Consider the following 11,757-nt stretch of genomic DNA (forward strand, 5'->3'; position numbering starts at 1 on the left):
TGCTTTTATATATATATATATATATATATATAATATTTACACATATGTTTTTTGCCTCGTGATTGGCTGCCATTTAAGTGAAGGGAAAATGCAGCAGGGGGAAGGTTCTTCTGCTTTTAGGATCACCACTGTCCTAGTGTTGTATCCTCAATTTTCCATTTGATCTTCCACAAAAGACACTAAGCTTGGTAGCATAGTGTGCAGCCAGTGAAATTAATGCAAGTATTTTATGAGGGAAACTGGAACTGGATGATCTTCATTCTATGATTCTATTGAAACATTTACCCCACACAGTGTCTTGCAGAGTACGTTACCTTCCTCCAAGAGAGCTCGGCTTGATCTCCAGCCTCCTAGCAAAACCTTGTCCTGGCATTTGCATGAGGATGTATTTTAGAGTTGACCTTTCTAGGATTACAACATATTCACATGCACCGTGAATCAGTGGTGTTTCTATCTCTTTTCTCTGTTACAGAGCTGTGAAGCTGTGGTGGAGAACGGGAGCCCTCTCCTATCCGCCACATTGCTGTCCTCTTAAACTACAGAGTCAGTTTATTAGGTGGATGAGAAGAAACAATATCCAGTTGTTTCATTCTCTTTGGTAGTTTTCAGTAGCCAGCATTGGCTAAAATGAAGTCTCGCCTGCCCTGCAGTACCTCAGGAGGAGGTTTTTAATGGTGGTCCTGGTGAAGCCAGGTGGGTGGTGTGGGTGCTTTTGTGATTATCGGATCAGAGGTGACATGTCAAAACAAGGCGTTCAAACCTCGGAAAAGATGGTTGTTTGAGAGCCCTGGAGCTGGGCTACAATACGAGTAGGTTGTCCATGGGAAGGGTCACCAATTAATTAGCAGTTTTATTTAACAAAAAAAAACACACCCCAAAACTGGCAGTCCTTCTGAAATTTAAGCACATTGTTCATGGTGTAATTATAGATGAAATATTAGAGAAGTGGACTAATTACACACAATGCACTTGAGCCCAATTAAAACAGCATCTGCAGTGAACGTAGGGGTATTCTCTCTCTCTAATAAGAAATACTTTCTTAACAACAGAAAATAAAATAGCTAAATTGGATATGCAGTTGAGATTATAAATATCCTATTAGCATATAAAATGAGGATTAACCTTATTTAATCACTGCTTGCTTGATCATCAAAAGTCATGTTTCACCTCTATAATGTAGCCGTATCCTCTCTGAAAAAGAAAAAATCAGCATATTAATAAATTTAGCTAATTAGGTGCTTTTTCTCATCTGCTCAGCAGAGATGGTGAATCAAACTGGCTGCCCCTAACCGCTTGGCTCTTCCTCATCTTATGTGCAGTTTAAGCTCATTTCCAGGCAAGACCTATTGGTGAAGATGTAGAGTTTATCACATAGATTTCTGTATGAAGTTCTGCCCTCTACGGCTTGGTGGGAGCAATCATATCAAAGGGGATTTTGAGTTGTGGAGGTGATGAGGGGGAAAAAAGAGATGGTGAAGAAGAAAATGACTTAAATTATGGATTTTAACCCCTATAAAGTAAATCTCTGCATAAATATCACCACGCCAGAGCCCATTCTAATTTCAGCTCAGTGACTCAGGGGGTTGGCTGACTTGGTTTACCAAGGGTCTGTCACCGCTGGTGTCCCTGAAAGCCAGCTGGCACTCGGAGGATGCTGTGCTCCCAGCACGGTGGGGAGAGGTGATACCTGCCAGCTGGCGACCTGGCCGTGCAAAAGCTGGCCAAGGGTGCTGGAGCACGAATGCAATGGTCCGACCTCCAACTTCCTCTATAAATATTCAGCTGATCTGGTATGCAAAAAAGAAGAGCAGCTCAGAGAAAGAAGGGGGCATCAGATCTGTTATTTTGGAATATATTTGGCCACGCTCTATAGGAAATGAGCCCTGCAGTATACTGCCTGCTGTATCTGAGGGTTGCTTAGGAGGTTTCAGAAGTGGTCTTATTTACAGAGCAGTTTTTCCTCTGGCTCCATCATGCTGCCCCTCTGCCAGGTCTCTGTATGGCAGAAAGTAAGGGCAAAGCAACTGTGGGGCAGGAGAAATCCGATGAAGTATATGCACAGTTTTATCTAAACCCACACAGCTCTGCTCTCTTGTTGTGTCCTGTTTCCATTAGTGTCCATGTGAGTTTTCCTGGCATGAGGGCCAGTGGCTGATAGCTTGCAGAAGCTGAGTTTTAAATGTGCCTGTTGAAGTATTCCCAGAGGAAAGGCTTGAGCAATACCACCCCTGCGGGGCTGAAGCAGGGCCCTGCAGCACTGAGGGTACATGTTCAAGGGCTATAGCTGTAATACAGGCTCTAGGCTCCTTGGCTTAAGGTGAATGTTATGCTTTATGACATTACCCCAGCTCAGGAACTGCTTCAGCTTTTCTTTCACTGTGTGTGTTTAGTTTTGGTCCAAGTGGACCTTGCTATCAACACCCCCCCCCCCCCCACTAAAACCCAATCCAAAATGAGCCCAAGCACAGTCTCTCAAAATACTTGATACTGTAATGCTTAAAATGAACAAAGTGGTTGTCTCAGCTGTACCAGTTGTGCAAATGGGGACGAAGGCATAGAAATCTCTGTATTTGCAGCTACTCTTAGTAAATTGTCCCCACTGAGCTACACTGAAGCATCAGCTGGCCACTGTCCTGACCCTGGGCAGAAGTGTGAATTTTCCCTTCTCTAACCAAGTCAAGTGCACCGAGGGACGGTGGGTTTATTTATTGTATTCAGGCAGCCACAATTGGATGTTTCGCAACAAACTGGGCTCAGCCTGTGATTTACAGTAATGGGGAAGAGCACTCTGCTGGCATGGCCCTGGTGTTGCCAAGTCTTGTGATGGTTGCAATGATTTTTCCTTACTGCCACAGTGCCTGGAGCAAAGTGTTCATAAGCATTTCAGCTTTTTTTTTGTGTGTGTTGGTAGTGGCAGTGGAAGGCTTTGTTTTCTTGTATTAAGAGCAGCTTTCCATCCCTTAGGGCAGAACAGAAAAGCTTGGAAGCATGTTTTCAGTGTCCCCACAAAGACTCAAAAGGCAGTAGATTTTTTTTTCTTAATTTCTTATTTTTTTTTAAAGGAACCCCCAATTTGTTTTCCCACAATTGGTTTAAGTCACTCTGGCATGAGTTCATTTCCTTTCTTTCCTGATTCATGGGTGCTGGAGATGGGTAGTAATACCAGAAACAGCTACCTCCAAGCAGCTCCTGCTGAGCTCTGCAAGGCAGGAGGTGGAGGGACACTACTGAATTAGGTTTGCAGAGGCGTTTGGGCTGATGCAGTAGACATGCACCTTTCATTGCTCTTGTTCTTGTCTTTAAATCTCATTTACTACTTACGGTTTTAGGATGTAATATCAATTTTTCTCTTACCTGGTAGAAGAGAGGAACTGAACCCCCCATAGCAGGGAGTTTGGAAAAAAATGATTTTAAAGGTCCTTTCCAACCCACACCATTCCATGATTCTGTAAATGTGAATGTAGCTCAAAATACTAAAATCAAGTTGACAGTGGTCCTGTTTCAGTTACCTTGAACTCCACTTCCAGCGACTCCTGGCAGTGGCACAGGCCACCTTCTCATTTGTGGCCTGCCACTTTCCCCCTCCTTTGCTTTCAGTTCTGGAAACCACATTCAACTAAACCCGTCAGAGAAACACGGGAGGCAAATTGAAAGTGACTGGGAATAGAATAGACTTTGCCATGCAGGGGGGATTTGAGGTGTTGTGCTATCAGGGAGGGCTGTGGGTGAAGTGACTGAATCCAGAAACATATGGAGAACGGAAAGGTCTGTGGGTGATCATAACATCAAAAAAACCCATGAAATAAAGTCAGCTACCCACGGCAGAAATGCAAGTTCAGGGACTTCACTGTAAGGGAGCTAAGGGAAATACAAAAGGGAATGCGAAACATTTTCCCCGCTTTCATGGCTATTCATACCACAAGAAATCTCTCTTCAGGCTCCAGTTTTAAATTGTTTATGTTTTATTTCACTGCTGCTGTACTCTTAAATCATGGTAATATTCCTGAGCATAGAAAAGATAACATGGGAGACTCTAGTTTCAGTGGCAGGAGAGTTACACTCTGCTTTCAGCATAGCTGCAGCCAAAATCCTTTTCCCTCCACCCTATCCTGAGCATTGATGCGTTAGGCAAACTCAACAGTAATAGCAGCTTCTTGCTTTGTCAAATGGGCCAGAGTTAAACCAAAACAAAGCTGGCAATTGACATTTATCCACTTACATCCAATTAAGAGGAACTCTCGGCTCCTCATGAGTTGTTATTCCCTGCAAAGAGAGAAAGTTTGGAAAACAAAAAATCCCCAAGTGCCACAAAAATGTTAGGTTTTGGTCTGACCTCCTAACAAACAGCAGCTTCCCTTCAAAGAGATTATTCATCTTACTTCACACTTAGCCGTCTAAAATGAAGCGGCTAGATTTCCAGAAGCACCCAGCAGCCGACAGCTCCCTTTGAGATCCTTTCTCCTGCATGCTCAGGCCCCGCAGCAAGAGGAGACGCTCCTCCTTCTGCACTTCAGTGGGGGGGGGATGCGGGGGGGGAATTATGGTCACCTCATTAAGATGCCTAAATCAGGCTTGGACTTGTTTGCGAGCCTAGCCCTGGCTGCCATGGTTGGTGGTCACTTCTGATCATCCCATCCGGTTGTTCAAGGGAGGTTTACACGGCAATTCAGCCTCGCCTTGGAGTTGCTACAATATGGGTGAAGGGTCCCGTTGCGACACAGGGTCGTTTTTATGGGGGAAAGCAGAAGCCAAGATGCTTCAGCAGTGGAAGGGGGAGGAATAGGTCTTTTCCGAGAAGATCAAAGGAGCGGAGAAGGGGGGGACTGACTTTCGGCAAAAGGAAAATAGGGCTCATCCTGCTGCCTCCACGTTGCAATTCATGGCTTGTTTTCGAGACCCATCATATGATTTCTGCAATAATGGGGGAGGGAGGACTTGGTTAAACTGTAAATGAGTATTACTTCAAGTGCTCTGAGGAAATATGCTCTTCCCCCATCGAGCCCATACATTATTCCCACGTAGTTACAGGGCCTCACATTTCCTGGAACTATCATCCAGACCTTAATTCTCCTCACACGACATCCCTTTAAAATTGTGAAGCTCTCTTAATCAACCTTTGTATCAGCGGCAGATTTGCAGTATGACCTAATTTGAAAGATGTCTCAAAGTGCTGACTCAAAGGGTTGGTGAATAAAGGCCGGTCATTGCCGCTGTGACACTAATGTGATGCAAAACAAAATCGAGTTGCATCAGCTGAACATTAGTTTGCAAAAAATATTAGTGATTGAAGCCACTTGCTGGTGATCTTTTATTTATACTTACGAGATTTATACTTTTTGGGGTCTGAAACGGCTCTAAAACCAACTTCTGGCAGAGAGGCACGAAGACTCTTTAATGGTGAAAAATCCCAGTCGGATCTATACATCTAAGCTGCATCATTTGCACTTCATAATCTCCTCTCTTTTATAGAGCAGGAGGCAGACACATTATTTTAGAACTTTTATTAAAATATTTATACAGCAACAGATGAAAATCCTCATCCTAATATGTCACTTTGCATTTTTCGGTTACGTTCCAAGTCTTTATCTTTTTTCCTTCTCTAATTGAAATGCAGCGATACTCCTTCATTCTCTGGATAAGTAACTGTCTTAAAATGACTAGCAATTACTTTGGGATGCAAAGAAATAAAAAGACAAGAAGAGATTTGGGCCAGAAATTTTATGGGGAAAAAAAGTTTGTCAAAAAGCAAAACAAAAAAAAAAAGCCCAACATAGTTTTATTTAACTTCGCAAAAAAGGAAAAAGTGAGTAGAAATTACTGAGCTTTCTCCTATGATTTTATGGGGGTATCGCTTAAATGATTTTTATTCTTTAGTTTTTCTTTTCCATGCTTTCTTAAGGAAACTGATTTGAGTGAGAGCAACCTGGCTAGAGAGGAGCAGAGTGCATTTCTTAGTTGGTTTGTCAAATATTGGCTGCTAATTAACACTCAGAAGAGTTCCTTAAGAATCAGGGGTCTGGGGATGAACCAACTGAGCAGGAATTGTTTTTCCGTGTGGGGTTTTTGATTTTAGTTATTTATTTCAATTTTTAAATTGAAATGTCAATAATGCAAATTGTCTAATATGTGCTGATAAAACGTCTACGACTTTGCACCAAAGTGACTGAAAACCAGACACACATGCACAGAGAAGAAGGGAGACAGCCCATTAATTTAAAATTTAGAGGACCAATAAGTTTTTGATAGCAGTGGGTTACTGTGCTAATGATTATTTAACTCGCTTCATGTTGGGTTAAGTATGTATGTCTATGTAAAGTGTAAAGCCTTATTGAAGTGCGACAATGAGACTTTCGCCTCTGAAATGTTATATTCAAAGCCGGGGGGGAAAGTAGTAAGATTATAAAACACAGTTATTATATGATAGCACATTTCAAGCATTTGTGAAGCAGAGGCTGCTATGGTTGAAGAAGTAGATTTTGCTATCGCAGGAAAAAACCTCAACATACACAAACCCAAAATACTTTTACATTTCCCCTCTGCTGCTTCTTAGGAGCTATTTTAGTATGGCTGTAATTATTGATGGTTGTAAGCACAGAACGGGGAGCATGGCTGGATGATGTACCTTGCTGGTTATTCTCCTAATTCTTCTTCTCATCCTTTTTCTTGGTTTTACTATTTTATTTTATTTTATTTTATTTTATTTTATTTTATTTTATTTTATTTTATTTTATTTTATTTTAATTATTTTTCTTGAGTGTGTATTTCCACAGTATAAGATACCAAGGGGTTTGGGGTTTGCTTGAGTCTTTCAAGCTTGAAGGGACATCTGTACATGTTATTCAACAAAATACTGATCATTCTTTTTCAAATAAAACGCAATGCCACTTCTAAGTAGAGGAGAGAAAGCAAATAAAAAAAAGGGTAAGAATAGCAATAAATGTTTGATTCCTTGTAAATGATTTGCAGACTTTCTTAGTTCATCATTCTTCAGGTACAGTGCTGTTTGGGATGTATTTATTTATTTATTTATTTACTATTTCTAAAGGGATTGCACTTGCTAAACCCCTCATTTCAGGTTGTTAGAGCTTTATGTGGTGGATTCCTTAGCAGTTGTGTGTAAGTACTGCCATTTGTGAATATTTTGTGTCCTTCAGCCCTCCTAGGAAGGTGTAAGTAGGAATTCTCTAAAGCTTGTAAGTGTTGCCTATGGGGAAAGGATGGCAAAGTACTGGCTAATGATCTGGAAGCTATCTGACATTCGGAGACAAATACTAAACATTATATATATATACATATATATAAAAAGAGATTTTTTTTTCCCTTAAAAAAAGAAGAAAAAGAAAGCAATGAAAATTTATGACCTTAACATTCCTTCAGGGTCAAGCAATTTATCAAATTCTCTCACTTTCTGGTTTCAATTACACAGCTATTGTGGAAGGAACTTATTTTAGCAGGTTCATTTGCCTCAGTAGGGAATACAGGACTTTGGCCTAATGCTTCACCTTTAGTGCAGGCCATTTGAGCCTTAGAACAAATACCAATCATCACTCTTTGGGAAAAAAAAAATAGATCTGCATCGGCGTGGCCTATTGGAATGGGGTTTCTGTCAAGGTAAACGGTTGTCGGCAATGACTGTGGTAGAGTGGCGATAAATCCCATTTTATTGCTGAAAAATTCCAGCTTCTCTCCATGCCTGACAGCTCCCCACATTCTCGTACCCATTTGGGCAATTTCTGCACTATGTCCATCTGGTTCTTATTACCTCTCAACCTGCCAGTGTCTGATCCAGAAAAAGTGCAGGTCAAAAACAGGGGAAAGAAACCTAGGTGATGGACAAAACAGAAAGAGAGTGATTGAGAGACCGAGCCGTGCACCCTGTTCCTCCCTCCCCAACAGAAAAACAAACTAGGTTTGAGGGGGACAAACAGTTTAAGGGAGGTTGCTAGCTTAATTATGAAGTTGCCTGCAATATCCTTACAATAGAAAATTAAATAGGTAATAATCTACGCACTCCAAGCTTCAATAACAGCACCAAATATTTGATGTTTGCACAGGACACTAGTGACACCTGCCTAAATGAAACAGTTCAGGAGAAATGGGAAAAGTCAAGACTTCAAACCCTCGATTATAGGAGTCCTGATGCGCTCATTTTATCTGCAGACTTTTCCATAGTGTGCCTTGGCATTCGGGAGGTTAAAACTTGCCTACAAAGAATCACTTGGGGTTGTAAATTTTTGCAGGAAGTGCACCAAAGTATAAATAAATTGTAATTTGAAAAAAATAACGTTAAATAAATATGTTAGACTAGCTTCATGTGATAGAAAAATCTTCATTTTCATGTAAGCGTTTTGCATGCTGCTGAATCCAGACCTACGTTAGGAAGTTCAGTTTCTTCCCAAAGTCCCCTATAATAAGTAAAGAGAATGTCTGGCCATTTTTTTAATTAAGAAAACCCAAACAAACATGAAATTAGTCCAGGACAGCTGATCTGTTCTTAAGTCAAAACAAACAAAAAAAATGGAGCACTTATTCTTTTCCCAGTTAAAATGATATCTTGTGGTCAAGGACCCACTAGTGCTATCAGGAGACATGGCCTGGTCTACCAACTCCATCTCCTCTTTCAAGAGCCCTGTGAGTTTAATTGCAATTCCTGTATTTATTCTACCCAAAATGCCTCATATTCCACTCAAAACGCTGCTTGTTGCATCTTTTTCTCCAGAAGACCATCATTGCAATGCGATCTCATGTTAGCTTTACACAGCCTCTTCCTCCATTTCCTGAAGATGTAAGGGAAATTAAACCCAACTTTTTGGAGCTGCCTCCTATACTAAAGGCCTGACTAAATTCTCAACAGCAGGAAATTTGGAACATGCCCTACAGTCTGTTTTGTGACCCTTTTTGAACATCCCACATTGGGCATCTCATATATAGTGGGACATGTTGGTGGGTGTATGGTCTGCTCTAGCACCAAAAGAATGGACATTGTGATTGTGGTCTTATGTTAGGAATTACATGCCCGTGGCTTCTACAAACATGTTGGCTTCCAGAAGCTTGAGCTGGGGCTCCAGCAGTGAAACAACAAATGGGAGTATGGTTTCCAATGGAATTGAATGAACTTGTTGGCATTGAACAAGGAGAGAGGACATAAGATTAGAAGAAAGCAAAAGGTGCAGAGAGTTCAAGTCCTTACTCCAGAATGGGTCACCTAAAAACGTCACATGTAAAACACAACATCCAGCCTACCACCTGCCCTCGCAGGCTCTCCCTCTGCTGTTGGTGTATCCATTTAAAATAAGAATATAGGGGATTTTGCTTTAATGGGAAAAGTCTTCCTCCCTGTTACCTTTTGGTGTCAGTAATAGCACTGAGAAATCTGACTGCATATGGTTAGTGTTTGCTTGCATTTGTCATGTGTTATAGAATTAGATTTTTTAAACTATTATTTTTGCACAGCCTTTTATTCAGTTGTGGGGGGACACTATGCAGATCTATATACCAAGCTATAGGAGCATGGTCTGAAATGCCTACTAAATCCTTTGCTGGATGAACCGCTCTCAACCACCCCATCCGCTTTGCCTGTGAAGCCATTGAAAACAAAAGAGGCTGACAACAGGGGAAGCCCCAACTTCGACAATGAAAATATGTCAGCATGAAAATGGTTAATGGTGAGTATTATAGCTTCAAAAGAGCCCATTGGCTACCCCTAAAGGATGCCCTGCAATTGTTAAACTCATCAGATGCAACTACCCCTCCTCAGCTAGTCCTTACATTTGTCTGGCTAACAGTAAAAAAATACTATAATAAATCGGTAACATATGTTGCCAGACAAGAATAAGTGATATAAATAAAGAGTCAAGAGACATAGCCCCTCAAGAACAATGTGTAAAGATTTAAACTTTCAATGTATTAGTTAAGCTAGGAACATTTTAGGAGTAACTTGAAAGTGGTGTACTGTTTGTTTATATCATTCCTTCTCTTTTTTTTAATCTTTTTTCCTTTTTTTAATGTTTTTTTTCTTCTCTTCAGATTCCATTTTAAATCAAAATGTTCTCCATGACTGACTGCTTTGCAGCACTAGGGTAAGTCCCATTTTTCCACAGCTTAAACAAAAAATATGCCTAAGAAATCTGTGCCAAGAAGGCATTTTGTTGGGTTTTGGTTTAGGAAATAAACACGATGTTGCTGGGAAGACAGCCTATTCTATTTTATTTTATTTTATTTTATTTTATTTTATTTTATTTTATTTTATTTTATTTTATTTTATTTTTTAAATATAAATATATGAAATTGTGCATTTGCAAACCCAGCTACTATCAAAGCCAATTCTTCGTAAAGGTGACAAGTTACCCAACTTGCAATAAATTAACAGTAGCAGCATTAAAAAAGAACGTATAAACCAAAATACACTTTGAAACTCGCCTGGATATTTTATTTATTTTTTTCCTTTTATTAAGACATCCTTTGAAAAATGGCATAAAATAAATAGTTTTACAAAGCAACAATATAATCAATCTCTAAACGAGAAGATAAATCACGGATTTCATTAACTGCTGGTAGCCAATTTAAATTGTAGTCTTGTCCATAATGTCTATCTATCTATGTATGTCCAAGTTATATTAAAAACCTTTAAATGGCTTTGTAATATCAGCTACATCTAGCTATTATAATAATTAATGATACTGTTTTATAAATCAATATATGTATTCTTGATAAATTCATATCCAGTTAATGGTGTAATTTAAATAAAAAATTAATGTAATAAAGGACATACTGGAATAGGCAGGAAATCTTTAAAGGTTAAGAGGCAAATTTGTCTAAATTCTTTTCTTTGTACCTATTTTTTGAGAGAGCCTCCATTGAAATTCAGCTGATAGCAGGCTGGCTCTTCAGATCACACTCTTGCCATTACTTTTGTATTAAGAGCACTCGGTGAGTTTTTGCAGCCAAAGGAAAGGGAAAGCTCCTTCAGCGAAGTGAATACTTTCTGCCGTGGTTTCTTATCCTGCTGCAAAACTGCAAACAAAAAAATAAATCACTCAGTGTTTGTCCAGAAAAAGAAATGGTAAAAAAATGCTTTTTTTCTTTATTTTTTAACCATTTCCTGTTGATTCTATATTTGTAATATTACAAGGATATTTTGCCTTTTCTATACAGTGTCATTAAAAAAGGTAAAACATGGATATTTTGTTCCAGGCATGAAGTGCATTCAGAGGAGCATGGAAACCCTGCAGACTGTTCAGTGTAATAAAAAGCTGTTCTTTATCTCTTGTTTTAAATACAGTTAATCCTGTTTATTCAGCAAACACATCTAAGAGCAACATGGAGGAAAACACTGAAAAAAAGAGAAAAAGCTGAAAATTGCCTTTCTGTATTTGCAGTGGTGAGAAACCGTGGCTCTGTTCCTTTGCTTTTATTTATAGTCAGTAACCACAAAATGTATCTCTAACAATAACAGGGGATTTTAATAGGCAATATTAATTGTTCTTCCCCTAACTTTTGATCTTAAATGTTTCAAACAAAAGCCCGCTGCCTGTTTATACACCAAATTTGTTTGAAGAATATCTCTTCGAAATGATGCAAAACATGACACTTTGTCACCCGCCCTGACATGGTACAGAAATGTCATTTAATCCATCGAGCGATTTATTTTTTTTGGGGGTAGTTTTTTTTTCTCAACATTGCTCTGCCTTATTTAGAGCAGCAGCGATCTGCGCAGTTTCTTTTGACACTGATGGGTATTTCAAACCCCTTATGCCG

The 11,757-nt window shown here is 39.7% G+C and overlaps 2 long non-coding RNA genes across 7 annotated transcripts in view; one reads left to right on the plus strand and one right to left on the minus strand.

The window, feature by feature from the left end:
• The first annotated feature begins 9,160 nt into the window (after positions 1–9,160).
• The window catches only part of LOC133213767 (uncharacterized), a 19,641-nt gene continuing 17,044 nt past the window's right edge, over positions 9,161–11,757 (plus strand). For 2 of the 6 annotated variants that reach the window (XR_009725884.1, XR_009725882.1), the window contains exons 1-2: positions 9,173–9,665; positions 10,027–10,079. This is a non-coding gene — a long non-coding RNA (uncharacterized LOC133213767). Of the gene's footprint in view, positions 9,666–10,026; positions 10,080–11,193; positions 11,242–11,757 lie in introns of all 6 variants that reach the window. The other 4 variants (XR_009725883.1, XR_009725880.1, XR_009725881.1 and 1 more) reach the window with 4 other exon arrangements.
• The window catches only part of LOC133213768 (uncharacterized), a 93,179-nt gene continuing 91,742 nt past the window's right edge, over positions 10,321–11,757 (minus strand). Inside the window, exon 9 of the long non-coding RNA XR_009725885.1 lies at positions 10,321–11,005. This is a non-coding gene — a long non-coding RNA (uncharacterized LOC133213768). The remainder of the gene's footprint in view (positions 11,006–11,757) is intronic.

Source organism: Neopsephotus bourkii, unplaced genomic scaffold, assembly GCF_033783945.1.
Source record: "Neopsephotus bourkii isolate Nb327-2 ecotype Australia unplaced genomic scaffold, CSIRO-AGI_Nbou_v1 NB_845, whole genome shotgun sequence".
In the NCBI taxonomy this organism is placed as follows: domain Eukaryota; kingdom Metazoa; phylum Chordata; class Aves; order Psittaciformes; family Psittacidae; genus Neopsephotus; species Neopsephotus bourkii.